The following is a 24,542-nucleotide window of genomic DNA, read 5'->3' as shown; positions in this document are numbered from 1 at the left end:
GTCAGTATGAATCCATTAATGTTACTACTCATTTTGATGCTCAAGTTGGCCCAGGTTTGGTCAGTGAAAGCTTTCTGTGTCCATCTGACATAGCCCCATGCTCACTTTAGCACTTCTGTACTTTCTGCCACAGCAAGTTTCCCAAGCACACATTACGTTTTTCCCTGCCTGTCTTAGTTACTTTTGCATGGTTGGGACAAAGTACCCAATACCCACACCTTAAAAGAGAGATTTATTTTGGCTCACAGTTTGTAGAGGTTTCAGTCCTAGTCAGCTGGCTCCAAGCCAGGGTGGCATGGTAGAGGGGTGTGGCAGAGGAGAAACAGCTCATGGCATGGTAGGCAGGAAGTAGAGATAAATCAAGTGAGGAGGAAGAGAGATAAACCCTTCCAAGGCCACACTCCCAGTGACCCACCTCCTCCCACATTTAGCTAAATGTGGCTTCACCTCCAAATCACATTTAGCTAAAAAGTCATCAGTGGTCTAATCCAAGGATATATATCACACCCCTTCCCTGGAGATCCAGTTGCCTCCCAAAAGCCCCACCTATGAGTGCATGAGGCTTTGGGGGACATCTAGATAAACCATAACACTGCCCTAGTGGTGGAAACTCAACTCTTCAAGAAGCCCTAGTTCCTGGGGCCGAGGATTTAGCTCAGTGGCACTGTCCCTGCCTTGCATGGGCAAGGCCCTGAGTTCGATCCCTGGTACCAAAAAAAAGGAAGACCTAGTTCCTTTTAGTAGAGGATGGTTTTTAATTCTAATTTGGGAATTAGATCTCTTCATTTCCTTTTTGGCAAATGCTAGAAAGTTGTTTTGTTTGTTTCAAAAAGAGAAAAAATAAGCTTATGTTTACATTGGTCTAGCACCATAAGGTAAATTTTTCCTTTCTTTGCCCCATTCCATATTTTTATCTTAATTCTCTGACAGAAAACTTGGCTCCCAACAATGTTAATATAGTCATTTTCTCAGTACTATGATATATACAAAACTGTTTCAGAATTGCTACACCTGTAACACTACCAATAATAAATCTGCTAAGTAGAGTCCAAGATTTCTTTACAGTTCTTTTCATATTTACACTGGGGAGAAATTTTTTTTCAAACTACTATGCCCAAGTATTATTTGAATAAGTGTTTTTTCCCCCTCTGTGTGAGTCTCCATTTTACGTGCAGTTCAGTCTCATGAGGACTTCTTCCCCAAACTTGTGATTTAACTTTATTTTATAAGTATGTAAAACTTTGCCGGGCATGGTGGCACACACCTGTACTCCCAGTATTCCAGAGGCTGAGGCAGAAGTATTGCTGTGAGTTCAAGGCCAGCCTGAACTATGTAGGGAGACATTATCTAAAATATATATATATATAATTTTTTTTTTTTGGTACCGGGGATCAAACTCTGGTCCTCGTGCTTGCAAGGCAGGCGGCGGAACCACTGAGCTAAATCCCCGGCCCTATATATATAATATTATATAGTAATATACTATAATTATAATTATATATATTATTAATGATTCCAAAAGTCAAAACTGTACAAATCCATACCCATAGAAATGTCATTTGCTCTATACATCCCTCCCATTCTGCCCAGTCCTCTGCTAGAGGTAACAAATTCCATTCATTTCTGGTTTGTTCTTCCAATATGTCATTCTGTAAGAACTAAGCTAATATATGTATTTTATTTCCCTCTGTTTTTTTAATTTAAAAGATGGCATCTTATGTATTCTTTTTTGGCTCTTTCTTTGGCTTTCCATTTAGCAATACTTTCCACAAAAACTGCCTAATATTTTATTATGTGTATAAATATAATTTATTCATTCTGTAGCCTACATATACACATTTAGGTTATTGCCAATATTTTGCAGTTATAAATAATACTGCAAGACATTGTCTTACACATATGCACTTCTATATCACTGGAGATATTTCTTTGGTATAAATTCATATAAGTGAGATTGTTGGGTCAAAGTATAGATTAATATGTAATTTTCTTGTATACTGCCAAATTTCCTCTCTACAGAGATTATACCATTTTGCATTCATACCATCAGAGATGAAAATGTCTGTTTTTCCCTAGCCTAGCCAACTGAATTCACTGTGTTTTTTTAACTCCCTTTGTCTTAATCTTGATTGCCAATTTGACTGTATTAAGAAACTCCTGGAGAGGTGACTGGCTTGTGTGAGAACTAAACTCACTAGTGAGTTAAAAAAAAAAACAACACTGATGAGTTCATAGCTAAATGGGCTATTAGAAAGTGGGGCCTAGTTAGGGGAATTGAGTCATGAGGACCATGACCTTAAGAGCTATACATGTCTGATCCATGTGTGTCACCATTCTTTTTCTTTGGCTCTTCCCCTGCCCTGTTTCCTAGAAGCCATGAGGTGAGAAGCTTTCCTCCTCTGTCACCTTCCTCCATGCTGTTTCTACCTCAGAGCCAGCTGACCATGAACTGAAACCTTTGGAGCCATGAACCAAAAATAAAGTTGCAATAAAGTTGAGTGTTTTGTCTCAGCAACAGAAAAGCTAATACACATTTATAATGCTCATTTTGAAAAAAAAAAAATGCATCCTAAAATGAATTCTTTACTCAAAAGAATTTTAGATGGAAGTCCATGGAATTAAAGCACCTTATATCCATAAGTTTATGTTATGTAGATTTAAGATAATGTGGGAGTTTTGTTTTGTTTTGTTTTCAGCTATGATTTGGAACAACATGGCTTGTCTGGAGCAATGCTACATATTTTTAGGGCAAAATCATTTGGTTAGCCTAGTTCTCCCACCTACAGCCCAGCTATGGAATTTCGAGACATAATTCCATTTTGGCCTCCGGCCACAACTGAGACTTCAGTGATCCGGTGATGCTGTGATTCTCCAGGACAAGATTACACCAGTTGAAAACATCCTGGGAGGGACAAACATCTACTCAGTTCCTCCTTGATCTTGAATTGTTACATCTTGTTTATGCAGGATGTACTGAACTCTCTGCAAGCCATTTGTTACATTTGTTTCTCCCGATGTACTGAGTACTGAATAAAAGGTGCAGGAAGCTGGGGGCTTTCGTCTTTGCTGCCCAGAGAAGCACTGATCAGACCCAAAGCTCACCTTCTCAGTCTCATTTTTCTACCTTTCCTGTAATTCTCCATGTACTGCCATGGCTCAAGGAGACAAGGACTTACTGCAGAGGTTCTGGTAACATCCCCTTTCCCTGTTCCCTACAATGGCTGAGAACTTGAAAAAAGCAAACGTAAAGCCCCTATTATGTAGTCAGTCTGTCTGTCACCCCAGCAGCAGGCTGCAGTGGAAATACTATGCTGTGTAAGGATAAACACTCAGATCTATACTCACCTGACTTGTCATTGTCTCAGCCCTTGGGTGTTGTGTTATGTTTATCTTTCCTGCAAAATGTGTCTTTGTTTTATTCATATTTTCATGTAAGAAAATAATTTTTCACTTCTGGAAACTCTGGCACAAGAAACATGGGAAAGGTAAATCTATGGGTGTAAATCTAAACATAATGATGAGATACATGTGATAAGGCAGCAGACAATGGCTGTTGCCTGGGTCTGGATGCATATTGTAAATCCCAAGAGGTACAAAGCTGCCAGGCCAGCAGGGTGTGCACAGCTCTTTGGGGGTTGAACTCGAACCCAGGGCCTCTTGCACTGACCTACATCCCCAACCCTTTTTTTATTTTGAGATAGGATCTTTCTAAGTCATTAAATTGCCCGGGCTCAGCCTAATCTTGTTATCCTCCTGCCTCAGCCTTCCAGAGTGCTAGATTACAATAGTGTGTTATCATGCCCAGCTATGTATAGCTCTTTAACCCTCCCTTTGCTCTTTCTACCCTCCAAATCCCAGACAGGAAAAGAACCATCTGTCAAAGTGCAAGTCAAGCAGCTGACTCATGTCTTCCTATCCCACCTGCTCAAAGCCCTGGCTGGGTGTCAAGGAAGGGCCTCCAAGCCAGGGACCTGTGGAGAGTGGAGGGAACCACCCCACTGAGCCTAACCCTGCATCTAACTATCATGGGAAATATGAAATATGAAATGTTATATCTCCCAACCTGTTAACTATATAATATGTCGAGTTCTTGTTCTCTAGAAATCAAAGAATGAGTTCTAGGAATGACGGAGGTTAAAAGCAGGAAGATATTTATTGTTAGGAAAGCTCCTGAGGGGCAGGAGGGGTCCTGAGTAGGTAGCCCAAGGCCCCACTTTACAGAGAAGTTTTATAGGGTGAAACCCACTTGGATACAATGTGGACCATAGCCATAAATATCCAATAAGGTTACAAGCATAGTCACTTAAGTAATGGTGGTCCAATTGGGAAGCAAGTCACGTAGCAAGTGTACAAGGATTTTCAGTAAGGGTGGGGGGCAGGGATATTTCCTGGAGAGGCTGGGTTAAGACCTTGAACCCCCACCCAGGTGATTGACACCTATTTAGAATATCAATAACTGCTATTTATCACCAGGGAAAGCACAAGGGTGTGTAGTTTCTCTTCTTTTACAGTTCTGGCCTTCAGTGAATATGCCTTGGGCCACAGTTGTCCTCTATGCTGAAGGCCCACCCCTGTATAATCAGTTGTAATATTTATAACTAACTTAGCTGTCTACAATACCAAGACTCCCCAATAACCTTCCAGCAAATCCCCTTGGTTTAGGTAGGTCTGTCCCTTTCTGTACATACAGCCAAGAAGTCTAATTGATGTGGTGCTGTGGTTTGTTTCACCTTTGTCCTGGCCTTCTTGAGGACTTAGCCCTATCAGACTGCCTATAATATTTCTACCAAGCTCATTTATCTATAATATAACCAGCTTTCCCAGCTATGCCACACCTCTACTTTCTTTTGCTTGCTCTTTCTCTCCTCACCCCTTCTTCCCTTGGCCACTTCACCCATCACTCACTAGAGCTTCAACAAGCCATATGGCTCCTTATATTCCCCAGCCTGATGGAGGTGACATAGCACAATGAAACCAGTTCAGGCTTTGGGTAAAAAGGGCAACTGATTTTTGGCTCTATATCAATTGTGAGACCAAAGTGACTCCATTTTGCTAAAATCCACTATTCCCCTAGTCTCTATTGTCCTCACAAATTAATGGTTAAAATGTGCTTGCTCTGGGACAAAAGACACAATCTATACCGAAGCAAAGTTCCTAAGTTAATTACTCAACCATCTGTTTACCAAGGAAAAGAACGTTCTGGGCCCCCTATCCATAGAACAATCTGTAGATGTGCTGACTGTCAGTACATAATGGTCGTGACTAATAGTCAGCGTGTCTGCTGACCATCAGTATGTGACAGTGGACCACTAACATTTGTCCCTCATTTCCCTCGTAAAACCTACAAGTAACCACCCCTCAATCCCTGATGAACCTAGCCAATCAAAAATGTACACTTCATGCTTGCTAAATGTTAACCAATCATGTAACTGCTAAGTGAAAAATCTCCAAACCTTGCTGTAACCTCTATAAAAACCCCGCTAATTTGAAATTCGGGGCTCTCAATCCTGACCCACTGCATCGGTGTCGGATGAGAGTCCCTGCTCAAGCTTGAATAAACGACCCTCATGTGTTTGCATCAGAATCGGCTCCTTGGTGGTCTTTGGGGACCTCGCGATCTGGGCACAACATTTGGGGGCTCGTCCGGGATCCTCAAGACTCCAGGGTCCCCATACCGGAGGGTCAATGCTGGCTGGTGAGTGTCTAAGGTCTCTTTGTTTGTCTGCAATTTGGGGGTCCCAATTCTGAGTAGGTCGGCAGACGGTCTAGGTGGACATGCTGTGAGGGCTGCCGACCCGGGATCCTGGAAGACGTTCTGGATCCTTCTGGAGGGGACAGAGTGACCCATGAGTCTGTGAGACTCCTGGAGGGACTGTGCGGGTCACTCCCGTGGTACAGTGTGAGGCCGTCGTCCCATTTTCAGTATGGCCTCCGATCGGGCAGAGGCCGGTTTTGTCTTGCTTTTTGTTTTTCTGTTGTGTTTGTTTGCCTGTTTATTGTGGTGACTTGGACTGAGACGATGGGATAGACTGCAACCACCCCCCTGTCCCTCATGACGGACCATTTTAGAGAGGTTAGAGAGTGTGCTCATAGTCTAAATTTAGAAATAAAAAAAGTCTAGACTTGTCATTCTATGTAGTTCGGAGTGGCCTTCCTTTGAGAGGGGATGGCCCCCCGAGGGAACTTTTGATTTACAGATCATACGCAAGGTCCACGGAGCTGTTTTCCATCCCTACACCGGACATCCTGATCAGGTTCCCTACATTGTCACTTGGGAGAGTCTAATCTGCGACCCACCCCCATGGGTCAAGGCCTTTTTGCCTCCACAGAAAGAACAGCTGGAGGTAATCCTGACAGCCTGTGAGAAAACTCCCAAAGAGTGCAACAGAAAGAAACAAACCAAAACCGAGCCGACTGTGCCACTTTACCTGGTCCTCCAAGGAGGAACTGAGGAAGATCTCCTTTCCCCCCCCCTTATAACTCTCTCTCTATTCCCCCACAACAACAGGCGGGGGGAGAGGTCCCGGCCCCAGCCGGAGCTGGCGAAGAAGGCCGAGTTCCGGGTACCAGCAGCTATGATGGCCCCGCCCAGGACACTCGCCACCGGCGTGCCGCTTCGCTGGCAGGGCCAGCAGACTCTACTGTTTTCCCACTGAGAGTGATAGGGCCCCCTGATGAGTGTGGTAACCAGCCTCATCATTACTGGCCCTTCACCACCAGTGACCTTTATAACTGGCGTACTCAACATGCCAAGTTTTCTGATAACCCTAGGGATTTGATTAACCTATTAGAAACTGTTTTGTTCACCCATCAGCCCACTTGGGATGATTGTCAGCAGCTCCTCCAGATCCTGTTTACCACGGAGGAACGAGAGAGGATTCAAAATGAGGCCAGGAAATTGGTTCCTGGTGACAATGGTCAACCCACCACCAATACTGATGCTATCAACACTTCTTTTCCTTTGTCCCGGCCCAATTGGGACTTCAACACAGCAGAAGGTAAGGAGAGGCTCTGGTCTATCGCCAGGCTCTGTTGGGAGGTCTCAAAGCAGCTGCTCGAAAGCCCACCATTTGGCCAAGGTAGGAGATATACAGCAGGGGCCAAACGAAAGCCCTGCAGCCTTCCTAGAAAGAATTCAGGAAGCCTTCCATAGGTATACTCCCATGGATCCGGAAGCAACTGAGACAAAGACAGCTGTAATAATGCATTTTGTCAACCAGGCGGCACCAGATATTAGGAGAAAATTGCAGAAAGTAGACAGATTAGGAGAGAAGAGTATTCAGGACTTAGTGGCAGTGGCAGAGAGGGTATATAACAACAGGGAAACCGCAGAGGAAAAACAGGTAAAAGCAGATGACCGCCAGACCCGAAACCTGGCACAAATTCTTCTGGCCACTCCTGTGGGAGAGCCAAAGGAACGTGAACGTCGTTTGAGAAAGATTGCGGCAGAAGGACAAGGTAAGGGGGAACATAGGGATTGCCCTCGATTGGGAAAGAATCAGTGTGTTTATTGCAAAGAGGAAGGCCATTGGGCCAGAGAATGCCCTAAGAAGCCGGGAAGCCGCCCCAAGGCCCCCATCCTGGCTATGGATGAACTGAATGATTAGGAGGGGACGAGGCACGGTGCCCCTCCCTGAGCCCAGGGTAACCCTTAAAGTGGAGGGGGAGCTCGTTGAGTTCCTGGTAGATACCGGTGCTCAACATTCAGTCTTGCTCAAACCACATGGCCATATATCTGACAAAACTTCCTGGGTCCAAGGAGCCACAGGCATGAAAAAAAATATTCATGGACTACCCAAAGAACAGTAGACTTGGGAGTGGGCCAGGTAACCCACTCATTTATGATCATACCAGACTGCCCCTACCCTTTACTTGGAAGAGACTTGCTCACTAAATTAGGAGCCCAAATCCATTTTCAGCCCAGGGGCGTGGAGGTCCTTGACCAGGAGGGAAAGCCCATCCAAGTGTTAACTATGAGCCTTGAGGACGGATATCTGCTACATCAGAAGCAGTCCCCTCCTGATCCTGACTGGAACAATGGCTTGCCATGTTCCCGCGAGCATGGGCTGAGACTGGGGGCATGGGGCTGGCCGCATACAGGACACCTGTGTTCATAGAGATAAAGCCAGGAGTGGACCCTGCATGAGTTCACCAATATCCCATGTCCCTAGAGGCCCGCAAAGGAATAACTCCACACATCAGGAGGTTGCTTGCTCAGGGTATTCTAAGGCCCTGTCAATCGGCCTGGAACACCCCCTTGTTGCCAGTGTGGAAACCCCACTTGGATGACTATCGATCAGTGCAGGACCTCCGTGAGCCTTCCACTGGCACCCAAAAGCCAGCACATCTTCGCATTTGAATGAAGCGACCCTGAGCAGGGCATCAACGGACAGCTGACCTGGACCCGACTTCCTCAAGGATTTAAAAACTCCCCCACCATTTTTGACGAAGCCCTGCATGAGGACTTGGGCTGGACAGAGGCTTTTCCCACCAAGCACGAAAAGGCACAGACTGTGGCCAAAAAGCTTTTAGAAGACATCCTACCAAGGTATGGTTTCCCAGTAATGCTAGGGACAGGCAATGGACCTGCCTTCGTTTTCAAGGTGAGTCAAAGCTTGCGCAGGTACTGGGGCAGATTGGGAATTACATTATGCATACAGACCCCAGAGTTCAGGACAGGTAGAGAGAATGAACAGGACCCCAAAAGAGACCTTAACTAAATTAGCCTTAGAGACTGGCGGTGGCCAGGTGGCTCTCCTTCCCTTTGCCCTCTACAGGGTGCACAATTCACCCTATAAGATGGGACTGACTCCCTTTGAAATTATGTCTGGGGTACCCTCCCATTATCCCTAACCTCCAGTCTAGAGTACTTGCTGAATTTGATGATCAAGAGCTATTGTTTTCTTTAAGAGGTATTCAGCTGATCCACAAGGACATTTGGCCCAAATTGAGAGCCCTGTACAAGTCTGGACCACCTCCTGAGCCCCACCGCTCTCAAGGTTGACAGGGTAGCCACCTGGGTGCACTACTTCATCCCAGCATGGCAGGTGCCCAGAAACGAGGACAACCCCTTAGAACTCAAGTGGTCCTCCAAAACCGAAGGGGGCTGGATTTAATCTTTCTACAACAGGGAGGGCTCTGTACGGCCAAAGTTAGAGAGGGTATTGCCAGAAGAAAGCGAGAACAGGAACAAACTCAAAATTGGTTCGAATCCTGGTTTAATTCCCCGCCATGGCTAACTACTCTAATCTCTACCCTACTGGGCCCCTTGTTTATTCTGTTACTATTGTTAACTCTTGGGCCTTGTATACTCAATAGATTAGTTTCATTCATTAGAAAATGCATTAACACTGTACAACTAATGGTACTCAGGTCCCAATACCAGCCAGTTTCTACAGACCTAATAGAATTAACCCCCAGAGGCCCATGATTGGTCCTCTATAGCATCATGAGAAGGGGGGAAATGTGAGACCAAAGCAACTCCATTTTGCTAAAATCCACTATTCCCCTAGTCTCTATTGTCCTCACAATTTAATGGTTAAAATGTGCTTGCTCTGGAACAAAAGACACAATCTGTACTGAAGCAAAGTTCCTAAGTTAATTACTCAACCATCTGTTTACCAAGGAAAAGAACGTTCTGGGCCCCCTATCCATAGAACAATCTACAGATGTGCTGACTGTCAGTACGTAATGGTCGTGACTAATAGTCAGCGTGTCTGCTGACCATCAGTACGTGACAGTGGACCACTAACATTTGTCCCTCATTTCCCTCGTAAAACCTACATGTAACCACCCCTCAATCCCTGATGAACCTAGCCAATCAAAAATATACACTTCATGCTTGCTAAATGTTAACCAATCATGTAACTGCTAAGTGAAAAATCTCCAAACCTTGCTGTAACCTCTATAAAAACCCAGCTAATTTGAAATTCGGGGCTCTCAATCCTGACCCGCTTCATCGGTGTCGGATGAGAGTCCCTGCTCGAGCTTGAATAAACGACCCTCGTGTGTTTGCATCGGAATCAGCTCCTTGGTGGTCTTTGGGGACCTTGCGATCTGGGCACAACAATCAATAAGTTTTATGACCTTGGGTACATTATATAGCCTTCTAGGTCTCTGTGTCTTCATTTGTTAAATGAGGATAAGAAGATCTACCTTACAGAGTTGTTGTAGTGATATCAGGCACCAAGTAATCCAAATAAGGGAAATATTATAACTCCCAACCTGCTAGATGCCCAAAACACGAGTTTGTGTTCTCTAAAATCGAAGAATGAATTCTAGGAACAACAGAGTTTAAGAGTAGGAAGAATTTATCGAGCAGAAGATAGCTTCTGACTAATAGAGACAGAGGGAAACCGCAAAGTGGGTTGCCCGCCCACCCCACTTCTCAAAGGAGTTCCATAGAGCAAAGCCACAAGGTGAGGCAGGTTCAAGGTGGGATAAAACTACCGTCAGCTAATAAGATTACAAGTGTAGTCCCTTAGGTAATATTGATGCAATGGGAAATCTTGAGGTGGGACAAAACTATGATCAACCAATAAGATTACAACAAATCTAGGCACTTAGGTAATATTGATTAAATGGCAATCAAATGGTGAAGCTAGTCATGTAGCAACCTAGTGAGCATCCTTGGAAGAAACAAGGACTTCCAAGGAAGGAATGGGTTAGGGAGGATTTAGTCCCCACCCAAGGTGATTGATACCTATTTAGAATGTTGATCACTGCAATTCATCTCCAGGGGAAATATGTGAGTGTAGTTCCTTTTCTCTTTTTATAATGCGGACCTTCAGTCAATGTATCTGGATTGTCTTTCATATTGACTCCTTGAGAGCCAGCCCCTTCTAACTCCCTAAAAGATATCTAATTAATTTAGCTTTCTACCGTAGTAGGTATCTCACTAAAAGTGGTAATGTGATGAGAAGAAGAGAGAAGGAACTTCAGCTTCTACATAAAAATCCCATGTGACTGAGGCCAAAAACTAACTTTATATTTTCTTTTCTTTCCATTTTCTAATGTTTCCTCACTTGAAGAAACTAAATGATTTTTTAAAGGTCTTTTCCCATATTTTTATTTCATTGGCAAAAATAAAAATGAACAAATGGATATTATTAAAGGGCCAGGGATTTAGCTCGGCTCTGGGGCCTGCCTTGCAAGCACAAGGTCCCAAGTTCAATCCCTGGTACCAAAAAAACCAAACTGCTTAAATAAAAATCTGCTGGAAACTAATCTTTAGATTTTTATTTTTACCTTCACACATTATTGTCAAAGTTGTCACTGTGTATATGATCAAAGGGAATATCAAATAGCAGTCACTATTTTATATAAAAAATACTTCAAATTTGGAGGTTATATAATTTTAAAAATGTTTATGTCTCAATTTAACTTCAATGTTTCCCTGCTTTCAAAACCTGCACTAGGGCTAGGGATTTAGCTCAGTGGTTCCAGCACCTGCCTCACAAGCTCAAGGTTCCGAGTTCAATCCTCAGTACCAAAAAAAAAACCTGCACTAATCTGATGACATTAGCCACATGTGGCTACTGAGCACTTGAAATATGGGTACTCAAAATTGACACACAGGATAAAGCTAAACAATACACCTGATACCAAAGACTTTGTTTTTGTTTTTGTTTTGTTGTACAGGGAATCAAACTCAGGGCCTCATACTTGCCAGGCAGGTGCTGCACCGCTAAGCTACATCCCCAGTAGGCCCCCCGCCACTTACTTTGAAAAACAAAAATGAGGGCTAGCGATGTAGCTCAGTGGTTCTGCCGCCTGCCTCACAAGTTTAGGGACCTGAGTTCGATTCCCAGTACCAGGAAAAAAAAAGAAACATCTCGCTGACATTTTTATATTGATCACATTTAAATAATACTATTTTAGATATATTTAACTAAATAAAATAAATTATTAAAATTATTTTCATTCTTTTTGCTTTTTAAAATGTGACTACTAGAGTTACTAAATGGCTCATTTTTTTTCTATTGGAAAACATACAAATAGGAATTCTATATAACATTAACTTTTAGAAAATTTAATTTATAAGGAACCCTTCTCCACTGCTGGTGGGAGTGTAGGCTGGTGCAACCACTGGAAATCAGTGTGGAGTTTTCACAAAGAACTAAAACCAGAGGTTCCTTTTGAATCAGGTATACCTCTTCTTGATATCTTCCTGAAAGAAATAAAAACATCATACCACAGTGATATATGCACACCCATCTTTATAGCAGCCCAATTTATAACAGCTAAATCATCAAAATAGCCCAAATCCCCATCAACTGATAGTGGATAAAGAAGATGTGGGTTTTTTATATAATAGAGTACTCCTTTGCCATAAAGAAGGATAAGTTTGGACATTTCCAGCTAAATGGATGCACCTTGAGACCATACTCTTAACTGAAATAAATCAGACACACATGTTTAAATACCATATTGTTTCTCTCGTGTGAGAAACTGAATCTGGGCAATAAGGACTGAGATATATAATGGACACTAGGAAATAGGAAGAAAGTGTTCAAATGGGAAGGGGGACAAGGGAGGAGGGAGGGAGAAAGGAAGGAAGCAACAAGGAAAAAATGAAAATAAAAGGAAAAAAATGGAAACAAAGTGTTTGTACATAGGGAGGGGAGAGAGCTTGAGGGGGGAATGGGATAAAATAAAATAAAATTTATTTTTTAAAAACTGAAAAAAAAGGGGCCAAGGATTTAGCTCAGTGGTTTCGCCACCTGCTATGGAAGCGCAAGGACCTGAGTTCGATCAGTACCAAAAAGAAAAAAAATTAAATTAGTTCAATGTAACCCAGCTAAGTATTCTCTTGGGTACTGTGACAGCCCTTGGTGGAGATAACAAAAGAAAAACTAGGAAGCCTCCTTGTACTCACCTCGTTACCCCAACATTTACTTTTCACTGCATGAGTGTGAGTGTGTGTTCGCAGTACTGCGAATGAAATCCAGGGATGTTTTGTCACTGAGCTACACCTCAAGTCTTCTTAATTTATTCTGAGACAGGGTCTTGCTAAGTTACTCATGCTGAACTTAAACTTGTGATCTCCTTTCCTCGGCCACCTGAATAGCTGTGATTATAAGCATGCGGCACCATTCCTGGCTTGAATTTTTACTTTTTGCCTTTTCCTGTCTACAAAGGTTTTTACCCTGGGTCCATGAGGTGTGCTTTGGTGGCTTTAAAAACTCTCAATTTTATTCAAAGTTTTGTATCTATATGATTTTTTTCTAATGGAAACATAGCTTTCATATGTAAGGAGGGAAAGAAGGGTCAAAGGGGGGAATGGGAAAAAAAGAAGCAAAATATATCATGTACAGGTACAAATTCCCTATGATGAACGTTATCATTATGTACATCTAAAATGTACCAATAAATTATTTGCTTCAAAAATAAAAATTTTAATTTCCTACCAATTTTTTCTACCAATTTTTGAGGCACTACAGATCAATTATTTTAATTGTACATATGTATGAGATACAATGTGATAATTTGAGGGCCCGGGATTTAGCTCCACCCTCGCAAACGCAAGGTCCCGAGTTCGATCCCTGGTACCAAAAAGAAACCCAAAACAAACAGTGTGATAATTTGATACATGCATACAATGTATAAAAATAAAATCAGGGTAATTAATATTTCCATCCCTTTATCATTTTTTGAAACTTGAGCACTTCTCGTCCCCCTTATTCAAAATATATATAATAAGTAATTGTGAACTACGGTCTTGGTCTCCCTGCTGTGCTGTGGATCACTGGGACTCGTTCCTTCTACCTAATTCCAACCTCCCTCTGGCCTCTCTTCCCCTTGCATGTAAATTAGTACACATGGAAGAGCTGTAACTTTCTTCAGATTCTATCTGCAGGTCTAAGGGTTAAGTCATTATCCACCTTTTGTACTGACTTTCTATTGCCGCAGTAACGCAAATTTAGCACCTTAAACAAATTTCATCATTCTATACGTCTCCTGGGGCTATTAAATATCAAGGTGTCAGGAGAGCTGCTTTGCCATCCCAGAGGGGAACTGGTTTCCTGAATTCACTTACTTGAGGTTGTAGGACTGAGGTCCCCTTTTCCTTGCTGGCGGTCATCAGCTGCTCCCCACTGCCCACATTCCTTGTCAGGGGCCTCCTTTCTCATCCTCAAAGCCACTACCAAGTCCTTCTCACACTTTGAGGCTCCTGCCCCTTCCTCAGTCTCACCTCCTGGACTCATTCTTCTGCCTTTTTCTTAACTCATGGCTTTTAAAGGCTCATGTGATTACATTAAGCGCATCTGAATAATCCAGGATGATCTCCTTTTTAAAATTCATAATCTTAATTCTACAAAGTCTCCCTCACCATGTAATTTAACATATTCAGATTCCAGGGACTCAAGTGTGGACATCTTGGTAGATGTCATCTCTCTGCCTACCGCACCTTTCTATGTTTGTGTTATTTGTTCCATTCAAAGTCTGGAGCAGGTGAGGCTGGCTGCTCATCTCTCTGCAAGGTGTCCCTCAGCATGCTGTGTATGAGGGTCATGCTTGTCCTCAATAACTGCCTCAGTCTCCTTTCAGTTCCTAAGTACTGAGTAAGACACACACCCCTACCTGCAGAGTCCTCAAACTGAGGCCCCCTTAGCATGCACAGCTCCTACTCCTCAGTCCAGGCTGTGATCTACCTCACCTCCTCTTTCAAAACAACAGACTTTAGGGCCAGGGATTTAGTTCAGTGGTGCCACACCTGCCTGGCAAGCTTAAGGTCCTGAGTTCGATCCCCCGTACCAAAAAATAATTTTAAAAAAAACAAACAGACTTTTTTCTAACACAACAATTCACTTATGTCTTCAAGCCCCATCCTGGGCTCTCACCCTTTGACAGTCCATACCTGGCTGTTGTTCCTTTCTGCAGCTGCCCCAACTCAGAGTCCTCAAAGGACTGCTCAGGTCCCCAGAACTTCAGGGTACTCCTCTATATGGTTTTCTTGACCCTTTATATCTAATTTTGGGAAAACATATTAACTGTTGCTTCCCCTGTCTAAGCTACTTCCTAAAGGCTTCTCTATAATCAATTATTTTCTAATATTTATTGAGCACCTGTATATATTTAGGACATTGTGTTAGGCACTTGAAAGAAAGCAAGAAAAGTTAAGGCAAGACCCTTCTACCTTAGCACATTTAGAAGAAATAAAATACATTCAAAATTACACAAGGATAGATAATGTGGTAAATGCAGTAAAAGTTATGAAAAGTTTTTTAATATTTCAGCTAGAATAAGGAAAGATTGAATGAAAGACTATTCAGTCTTGTCCTTAAAGGATAGAAAAGATTTTAGTGACAATACAGAGTGAGGGAAGTGGGATCCAACGTGCCTAGAGTCTGGCTTAGTGGAATTAAATAGGGAAGTTCTGAGGCATCAAGCTGGAAAGAAAAGGATAGACTCTGAATGTCAGGCTAGAGAGTTACCATGGAGGCAGTGGGGAACCCTGAAAAAGGAAACAAAGAAGGAACAAGTGTCATGGGGAGAGGCAGTGAGACTTGAACATATCCTGTGATGGAGAAATGAATGACCAAGTGTAGGTGTAAGAAGAATGGAAGAGCAGGCAAGCTGAGGACAGAAATGCAGAATGGTCACCTCTACCCCCAGGTTAGTGATGGCTTACGAGGGCTGGGGGTGTAGCCCAGCCGGAAAGTGCTTCCCTAGCACATCTCCAGTATTGGAGGGCAGAGGGGAAAGCAGCACCTGATCTGTCTTGCAGAATGCAGTTTTCCAGGGAGGTAGTTTTAATTCCTTGAGGACAGAGCCTTAGAGCCTTATAGCACTTAATGCATGGTAATAACGCAATAAAATTTTGTGGACTACTTTCAAAGAGTTTCAATCTCCAAAATTTTGTGATTCAGGAAGAAGATAATGAGTTTTGTGATTGAGATTGTGTCCTATCTCCCCCACTTCACTACTCCCAAAATTGTAAATATGGATTTTCATATTTGGGGTTTTCTTAAATATTCTGTGGCCAGCAGACAGCAATTGCCTATATTAATCCTGTGTTGGCACTGTCCTGGCTCATCTCTGAGTCCCATCTGCTTTACAGGAGTTAAGTAAACATTAACTGTTAATTCACTTCCTTCCTAATCTGTACCTTATTTCTGTCATGCTAAAAGCAAGGAGATTCCCAAGGTGTTATACCATCTCTTGCCACAAGTGGGCAACAGGGAGGCAAACTCGTGTTAAACCCTTTTGGCCACTAGATGGCCCTAAATACTAATTTAATGAAGGCAAAGTCTGTCCAATTCAAGAATCAGTTTTCCTTTATTCCCTCTCCCTGAAAAGTGAAATCTCTTCTGCAGCTGACCGAGTATCTGTCAACTGTCTGGAAGTATATGTCACTTTGCTTAGGAAGTGGAAATATGGGAAGAAAAAGGAACAGCACTAAGGACTTTTTAAAAATTGGTTAGAAAAAGAGATTCTCCTAAAGCCCAAATAAAAAGAACCAGAAACTGGAAGAATGTGCCCTAAGGATTTGCATACTCCAAAGAATTATTGTTTATTTTTTAGGTGTTTAATGGTGTTAAAGGACCTAAAAGTAAAACAAACAAAATGCAAACCTCTCCAAAAGTCCTAAGGGGGATGGTGAATCCCAACCATGATCATCGAGTTATATTCCCAAAAGCCTTGGTCAACCAAGCAGCGATCTGAAGACACCCTCCATAACAGCCCCTTTGCTGGCCAGGAAAGAAGTTTAGGCTACGTGCTGCAGCCTGGCCTTGGTGGCCTGGCAAGTGGAAAGGAGGTGGGACAAGACACAGAAAGCAAATACTCCAAACCTGCTCAAAAAAAGTTGCTTCTCCTTAAAGAGCTGCAAACTCAGGAGAGGGATTTCTGTGTTAGCTACTGATATACCCCTGGAATCTATATTCCCCTTAGTCCTCCCATGAAAGGTGGGTGGTAGTCAATGACATCGATGAAGAAATTTCCATCACAAGCACAGATTCACACACAGAGTATATGAAAAGGCTGTACAACAGGACCCTGGTATTTGCATGCAGAACTAGCAGAAAAGCTGTCCAGGAATCTCATGGTTGTTTCAGTTACATGGCCTCCAGAAGAAACAGTTCCATGCCCTGCTTTTTTTCTTCCTATACTCATGCTGTTTCTTTTCCACTAAAAGAAAGGTATCTATATGGAGACTGATGATTATAGAAGGCGTTGTAGAATGTCAGTACCTAATCACCCACAAAATGTATTTGACCTTCTCCAGCTGCCCCCTCCAACTAAAATCGGTCCCTATATTATTCCCTGTCCCATCTCTTAATTTGTGTATGTCCTTCACAGCACTTATGGCAGATGCTAAGTATTCTATTCATTTGTTTCCTTATTGATTACCCCTTCACTGGACTGTAGGCTCCTTGAAAGCAAGACCTGAGTCTATTGACTACTCTCTCAGCTCTTAATAAAAGGGCATAAATGTGCAATTAGTGAACAGTTGTCAAATGAATAAATGAGTGAAGAGAAAGTTTAGTGTCATCCAAATTCTACCAAATGCAAGAAGAGGAAAACTCAAATCCTGGCTTGTTTCTATATGGAACATTCAGGCATGAACAGGACTATTAAGACTATTCCTCTTTTCAATAGGGCCCAATTATAATTACTGTTCTTTTACCTGTGTTCTCCACGAAAGACTACTTACGCCAATTGCCAATTATTGACATTACCACATAGAAATGTGAAATTTCACTGTTGAGATGGCAATCTATTTAAAATGTGTCCTCATTTTACTCTTTTGTTAAAAGGGCCTCCTGATAAATCTCTTTATAAAAGCTAAGTCCTCCCCTAATTGAGCCTAATCATGATGGAACCATTATACACAGCGAAGAACAGGGCTAGGGAGTGGGTAGTCCCAGGGTTGAGTCCCAGCTTGACCACTTACAGCCATGTGACCTGGAACAAGTCAGCTTTCTGGAGACTCTATTTTCCCTTCTAATAATGCCTCCCCTTGGGGCTGTGTGCTTGTTGCATGCTGGACACTGGGAACTATTCGATGACTCCACTCTTGCCACCAGCCAAGGGTAACTATGCTACCCCAGAACTCTCAGACTTACCTAGTAACATTTTATTTAAGAAATTAGAACATAGCACTGGTCATATAGCTCAATGGTAGAGTGCTGCCTGGAATGTGTAAGGCCCTGGGTTCCATCCCTACCAAAAGAAAACAAAAAAAGCAGACCACATCTCCATTGCCCTAATTTAAACTTTTTCTTCAGGCTCCATTTTTAGTTACTCTTCAATATTAGATGGATATCCACAAGGAGCACACACACTCCCTCCTGTAGTTGCTCCTACTTACACAGAACTACTGTTCCCCTGCCACCCCAGTCTCTGTTAGAGCTTGTATTGTATTCTTCAGTATGGCCAGGTACTCTAAGATCAAAGAGGGCCAGTGTATCCTGAGGCTAAGGTTCTCCAAATTGGGCCTTTATGGGGCAACAAGTAAGGGGTCTACATACAGCACAGCCACACATGGCAGAGAAGGGGTCCATTTCTTTAATAATCAGAAAACCATCAAGATAAATTAAGATAAATTAGGAAAAAGTGATTCGATCCCCAGTACTGAAAAAAAAAAAAGTGATAGGAAAAATAAATACTAAAAATAGGGATATAAGTGTAAAGAGCCAATAACTCTGAAAATATGCTCAGGCTTATTCATGAATAATACAAATCAAAAAATGAGACACCATTTTTACCTATCAGATTAACAAAAATTAAAATCAATACTGTGCAGTGTTGGCAGGAGTACGGAGAATCAGGCACTCTTACACACCCTTGACCAAAACATAAGTTGAGCAATTAACATCAAATACAACTCAGGAGGCTGAGGCAGGAAGATTGCCATGACCACACCTGCCTTGAAAGTGCAAGGTCCTGAATTTAGTCACCAGTACCAAAATAAACAAGTGAAAAAATAATCAACAGATAGGAAAAGATATTTCCAAAAACACTTAATAATCAACAAGGAAAGAATTACTCTGGGGGCTGAAGCTAGAGGATCATAAGTTCAAGGCCAGTCTGGGTGACTTACCAAGACCTTGTCTTAAAATGAAAAATAAAAAGGCCTGGGGATGTGATGTTCCTCAGTGATAAGAGTGCCTTGGGCTCAATCCCCAGTACTCAAAAAAAAAAAAAGGAAAGACAGAAAGAAGTAAACAAACAAAAGGCAAGCATTCCACCAGGGAAAAGAAAAAGAAAGAAAAAGGACAAAAGCAATTCTCATAAGAGAAACACACATAGCCAAAAAAATATGTAAAAAGATGTGACCAGTGTCACTAGTAATCAGAGAAATGTAAATGAAAACTGCAACAAGAATTTCATATGAAATTCACAAACATTAAAAAGGTTTGATTCTAGGAGGCTGAAAGAGGCAGTCACCAAGCTCAAAACCAATCCTGGGCAATTCGGTAACTTAGCAAGAACTTATCTCAAAATAAAAACAAAAATAAAAAAAAGGCTGAGGATGTAGCTCAATACAAAGGCCGTAGATTCAATCCCCAATACTACAAAAGTAAATTAATAAGATTGGACAATACCTCGTGTTGGTGAAGCTGTGAAGAAACTGACTGCAGGTGAGCGTCAATTACAATAACCACTTCACAGAGTAATTCTGTTATCATGGGAGATTCCTGTATTCTATGAACAATTTCACTCCTAGGCAAATACACCAAAGAAATCTCTGCACATGTACGATAAGAAAACATACATAAGAATGTTCACAGATGCATTATTTGCAACAGAAAAAAAAACTAGTACAACTTTAATGTCCATTAATCAGAAAATGGATATATACATTGTGGTACATTCGTATAACTTGAAGTTCTTCAATAATGAAAATTAATTAGCTCCAGCCAGGTGTGGTGGTACACACCTGTAATCCCAGCACTTGACAGGCTGAGGCAGGAGGATCGCTGCAGCTCTAGAACAGCCTGGGCTACATAATGAGTTTAAGACCAGCCTGAGCTACATAGCGAGACCCTTTCTCAAAAATCCAAAATAAATAAATTAGCTCCAAAACCTGTCGACGTGGAAGAATCAGGAACATACTGAGGGAAAGATGCAAGTTAAAAAATTCATACAGTAACAACATTTAAAGCACTGTATGAGAAAAATAATAGCAAATTCAGGATCCCAGGTGGATAAGAAGGGATGGCCATCAGGGTTGTCAGGGGATCCGTTATTCAGGTTGATAATATGGGGTTTCTAGGTTTTTGTTCTTATTGTTTCTATTGTACTGGGATTGAACCAGGACATCACACTGAGTTACATTCCCATCCCTTTTTATTTTTTATTTTGAAACAGGATGGCATCTCAACAATGTCTTTTAAGATGTTTTATTCTGTAGTATTTTCATATATCTTAAATAGTGCAAAATAACTTTTTTTTCTGTATTGAGGATTGAACTTAGGGCCTTTGCACTGAGCTACATCCTCAGCTCTTTTTTATTGTTAATTTTGAGACAGGCCTTGCTAAATCACTAAGTTGTCCAGGCTGGGTTTCAACTTACAATTCTCCTGCCTCAGTCTCCCAGAGTTCTGGGATGACAGTTATGCACCACCACACCCAGCTCAGAGTAACATGTCTTAAAATTTTATACATACATGTAAAATTTATATATATATGAATATATATATCAGTATCAGGCACAGTTGTGTGCATTTGTGATCCAGGTACTCACGAGGCTGAAGCAGAAAGATCGCTTGAACGAAGGAATTCAAGACCAGCCTGAACAACACTGTGAAACCCAGACTCAAAAATAAATAAGAGATGGGGCCGGGGATTTAGCTCAGTTGTGCTGTCACCTGCCTCGCAAGTGCAAGGTCCCAAGTTTGATCCCCGGTACCAAAAAAAAAAAAAAAAGAAATATCCAGCTCCTGCCTCGAAAGCGCAAGGTCCCGAGTTCGATCCCTGGTACCAAAAAATAAATTAAATAAATAAATAAGAGGGCCGGGGATTTAGCTCAGTGGTGCCACCGCCTGCCTCAAAAGCGCCAGGTCCTGAGTTCAATCCCTGGTACCAAAAATAAACAAATAAATACATACATACATACACACATAAGAACACTAGAGTGTGGGGATGTAGTGACTCAGTGGTTGAGGGCGTGTTTAGCATGTATATGGTCCTGGGTACCAGAAAGTAATAAGAATCTACATATACTTTCACCTAACTCCTCAGCTAGAAAGGTACTTTACTTACTTATTAGTGCATGCTATAATTCTGTAGAGCGTTTAACCAGAATTTGCTTTATTGGGGGGGGGGTACCTGGGATCAAACTCGGGACCTTGAGCTTGCGAGGCAGGCAGCGGCACCTCTGAACTAAATCCCCAGCCCTGCTTTATTTCAAATTATCATTCTAAAAGCCATAAGCTTTTTTAACTAAAGTTTCTTTCTTTTTTTTTGGTACCGGAGATCGAACTCAGGACCTGGCTCTTGCGAGGCAGGCATGGGCGCCACTGAGCTAAATGCCCAGCCCTAAAGTTTATTTTTTAAGAAACTCATGCAAAAAGGAAATGACGGCCCATGGCACATTCACAGAGTGGGTTGGCACGGGCAGGCCAAGGTGGTTCCTCGGCCCCAGTGCCATAGAGCTGCTGTTCATCCTGCCTGACCAGAGACAAGACACCTGACCCTCTGCAGCGACACTGCTGACCCAGCTTGGCTCGCTCATGTTCAGAACATGTCCTAACTGCGGAAACCTGGGAGAACAGAGCTGTTGGCATCATGGCCAGAGTCAACACTTGGCTTGATCAGCGGGCACATAAAGGGGTCTGTGAAGCCTTTTGGGGCTCAGGCTCAAACTTCACAGTCAGGAAATTTGTGGCTAAAAAGGAAGAGAACAAAGCTGAGTGTAGAGACAAGAGGCTCTGGGGCTGAGTTAACCCCAAAAGCAAAGCTCCATTTCTCAACCTAAACTGATCGCAGCCCAGAACTGTTTTGCTTGCATCTACTGTATTGACTACAGTTTTACTAATCAGTAAAACTGATTTCCAAAAGTTTAGGCCTACAAAGAGAAGTTTGGAAATCTTTGAACTAGATACTGACAGACATGTGGTTCAAATAAATAAAACTTTGGAGAACCATTCAACCGTTTCTTCAGCTGTGAAGAAGAAAAAACAGGCTTGATAATACCTGCCCTCCAAAACCTTGCAGGGCTGAAAGGATCAAATGAGGTAAGAGCCATCTTCAACTAAGAGGCCCTTAAGAAATAAATTTATTATTTCCTTCCTTTATAACAGAAGGTATTTCCAGTTCAAATAATTAGTCATGCAAATAAGACTGCGTATTTCTTCTAGGAGGAGAAGGACATAAGGAAGAGGAGGAGGGGTGAGAAGAAAAGCAGTAACACAATCACAGTTCAAAAAGAGAGGAACTCGCTGGGCATGGACACACACTCCTTTCACCTAATTCCTCAGCTAGAAATTTACTTATTAGTGCACGTGATAACTCTGCAGAGCATTTAACCAGAATTAGCTTTATTTAAAATTATCATTCTAAAAGCCATAAGCATTTCCCAAAATCTCAGTTCTCAGGAGGCTCAGGCAGGAGGATTGCCAGTTTGAGGGCAGCCTGAGCAACACAGTGAGACCTCTTCTCAGCGGTGAGGAGGGAAGGTGGTGTGCAGGACAAGGACACTTGTATCAAGTTTGTACCAAGCTCTGCTGCACGTACCAAGCACTCTGTACATATGAAATGCTTCAAACATGTCATTTATCCTCACAGTATTGTGACAGAGGGGTTGTTACCCCCATTAAGGCCCAGGGAGAATAAACAATTTGGCCAATGTCAAGAAGAGACCCTAATGCTGTTTGGTCTGCTCCAGCCCGAGCCCACCGCAGCTGTGCCAGGGCTCCCGCTCCTAGTCTCGGGTGTTCCCCATTCTCCTTCTCACTCCCTCCTGATGAGTTCCCTTTAAGATGCTCAGCATCTCATTCCTCTTGGCTTCTTTCCTCTGTATGGAGCCTCTTCCCTGGCTTCCAGCCCCCTAGATGTCCCCCATGGAGTGGAGAGCCCCCTGCTTTACAAACAACATCTCTATAAGGGACCTGGCCTCCCACTCTCACATCCCCTCCCCACCAACGGTTCTCCCCTTCTCCCTGGCTCCTGAGCGAAAAGTCAGTATCGCTGTTGGTGATTTCTCCCCTTCCCATACACACAACCCCTTGATCAGCTCCATTCTTTCTTCAAAACATCTCTTACCTCTTGCTGTTGGTTTCTAGTTTTCCTCTTAACACTCCAGCACTGCGACCTGATGTCTGCCTGGTTTCTTGTGAATGCCTCCAAGTGGTCTCCCTCGATGCACGTTGCTCCCAGACTAGTTGTCCTTAAAAACACCTTTTTCACACACACTGACCTGCCCTCCCATTTTGTTGGATCAAATGCTGCCTTCACAGGATCAAGTTCGCCCTCCACCTGCACTCAAGGCAGGGCTCGTGGCCCATGCCTGTAATCCCAGCTACTCAGGAGGCTGAGGCAGCCAGACTGCAAGTTCAAGGGCAGCTTGGGCAATTTAGCAGGACCCTGTCTCAAAGTTTTAAAAGAGCTGGGGACGTATGCAACTTAGTGATAAAGTGTCCCTGAGTTCTGAACCCCTGCAAGGTGAAAAAAAATTTTTTTTAAGTGCCTGCATGTGGCCTTGCATGGCTTTCCAGCCTCAGGTCCCACTTCCCAATTCCTGAGTGTGGCAGAAGGATCACTCAATATACTCACCCCCAGCCACACACCCCGCACCATGCTCCTTTCTCTCCTCCCTCTGTTCCACCCTGTTCCCCCAGCAGGGTGTTGCCTCCTGCCTCCTGCCCACCTGCAGTCAGGGCCTCCAGAGCCCTCCTCCCAAAGCCTGCAGGACTCATTAACTGCACTCGTCCCAGCCTGGTAATTATGGACCACCTTGTAACCCTCTTCTCTCTAGCCTAGAACAGGCATTGAAACTGATTCATACTATTTAACCTGTGCATCTCATGTCTCCGTGTCTATCTCTATATATTTCATCACCCCAAATATATAAACCACTTGCAGGTGAAGGCTAATAGGTCTGGGTTTCTCCCTACAGTGCCTAGCAGCTAAGATAGTAGGTAATAGATATATGTGTTGATTTTGTTTCTCTTCTCACATATGTTGGCCTCAAAGAAATAGCTACAGTTGGCCCGAATCGTAATCGCGGGCCTTAGGCCTCAGTAGCCTGATGTTGGCCACCATCAATCTTCCTCAGGCCAATTTCATCTTCAGCTCTAGGTCCGACAGAGGCATCCAGAGCTGCAGGCTCTCAGGAGTCACTGGTGTCCAGAGAGGGTGCTGACCCACCTCTGCCTGCCAGGCAGCCCAAGCTGGGTGGGTCTGGTGGCAGATTTGGCTACGGCTACCAGTGGCCTCTCCCTGGTCCTCAGCCACACAAGCATCCCCTGGTGTGGGGGAAGGGTGCGCTTGAGCCCTGAACCCCCTGGACGTGCGCACTGGGAAACCCACTCCAGCCCAGCTTCAGGCTGTCAGAAACACCCGGAGGAAACCTGCCCTTGGGAGAGAAAGAA

Source organism: Heterocephalus glaber, unplaced genomic scaffold, assembly GCF_053883595.1.
Source record: "Heterocephalus glaber isolate CG9 unplaced genomic scaffold, H.glaber_assembly_v1.0 deba00001569, whole genome shotgun sequence".
In the NCBI taxonomy this organism is placed as follows: domain Eukaryota; kingdom Metazoa; phylum Chordata; class Mammalia; order Rodentia; family Bathyergidae; genus Heterocephalus; species Heterocephalus glaber.
The sequence above is the reverse complement of the archived record's forward strand: the minus strand, read 5'-3'. Positions refer to the sequence as shown.